This window comes from Chrysochloris asiatica, unplaced genomic scaffold (genome assembly GCF_000296735.1).
Source record: "Chrysochloris asiatica unplaced genomic scaffold, ChrAsi1.0 scaffold00713, whole genome shotgun sequence".
Lineage (NCBI taxonomy): Eukaryota > Metazoa > Chordata > Mammalia > Afrosoricida > Chrysochloridae > Chrysochloris > Chrysochloris asiatica.
Window position 1 is genome coordinate 154,755 of NW_006409231.1, and position 1,614 is coordinate 156,368.

Consider the following 1,614-nt stretch of genomic DNA (forward strand, 5'->3'; position numbering starts at 1 on the left):
TCAGTGGACTGTGTGTATATGAAACCTACTTCCAACTCACGCACAGTTAAGGACATTATCATTTCTGTTTTCTACACTATAGTCCCTCCTTTTCTGAATCCTATTATCTATAGTCTTAGGAACAAGCAAATAAAGGATGCTGTTAGGAGAATTATGGGGAGGATATTCTATTAAGAAAAACAGTAAAGTCAACATTTTAAGACATTCTCAATTTGATGAGGTAAAGTGAATTAATGCTTCAAAATTCGATTCCTTGCCTAATATTAAAATGTAGTGACCTGACTTGATATCTAAGTGACAGTTAATATGGTATATTCGTATGTCAGCATAAATAAAATGCTGTTGTGGTTTACTGTTAAGTTGACTCATAACAACATTATCTACAACAGAATGCCTTGTTGCTCACACTTGTAATATCTTTATAATTATGGTTCTGATGAGTCCATGTTTGTGGGTATTATCTCATTTAATCTCATTGAGTCCTTTTCCTCATTAATGTTTAAACTCAACAAATTTATGGGTGGAAACAATACATTAATATTTTAACTTGACATTTTCTCTTTCCAAAATGGATATTCCTTAATATATGAAATATGTCTCATATTTCTCTTTAGAACTGTCTAAAAAGCCCATGAATACAGAATCTATATATTAGCTTTGATTTTTTTAAATTATAATTGGAGGAAAGTGATTTATTCAGATGTAGATTTAAACTACAACTAAAAAGAAATAAAATAACATCTGAAAGCTGGTCAAAAAATGACACTAAATAAAGTAGGAGCTTCTGAAGATGTGGTTGGTATGAAATGTTAATGACACTTTATATCATTTTATATCATCTGTAAGGACAGATTTACATAAAAATAATTTGCAATATTTAAATATCTGGATTATTTATAGAGTTTAGTATTAAGATTAATTGTAGGTAAATTTTCTATGTTACTTTTGTACAGTCTTTATTCATGCACTCAACATATTAAAAAGATAAAAATGTCTAAAAAAATTTAAATGACATTTTATATAAGTTTCTCATATGTAAGGATTCAAAAGCCTTCTATAGTGTCTGCCACAATGTCCACGAAACATTGTGTGAATTGGATATTATGTGGTTTGGGTGTTGCTTGTGCAAACACCACATTAAAATCACATGGGAGATAATTCCAGCAAGATGATAAACTAGGCAGACATGCTTCCCAGATAATCTACAACTTGCCCAGTGAAATAGGCCTCTTGTGAATCCTTTGTAGTATATAGGACCTTAGGTGGAATCCTGAGCCCCATCCAGAACATTGTGAGGTGAGACAATCCCACTAGAAAGGCCATGAAGACCAGCCTGGAACAGCTAGAGTGACAGAAGATACATATTCAAAAAAAGATCATCAGAAAAAGCCAAAACAAAAATGTCAGTGTGACTGGCTACTACAAGAATATGCAAGCTGTTTACCAAGAAACCATCAAGTCAAGCAATCAAGCTCCTTCAGGACAAACCTGCCTCTAACACTGAAATTCAAAGGGAACACAGGAGCAGACATGTAAGCTTGCTGGCAACCACATTGGTCTACTGGTGACTGGGAGAGAGGGAAATGCAGCAATTAAGAAATGGGCTGACTTTAC

At 33.3% G+C, this 1,614-nt stretch overlaps 1 pseudogene; it reads left to right on the forward strand.

The window, feature by feature from the left end:
* LOC102810729 overlaps positions 1-174 on the forward strand; it is a 41,434-nt pseudogene extending 41,260 nt beyond the window's left edge.
* The last annotated feature ends 1,440 nt before the right edge of the window (positions 175-1,614 follow it).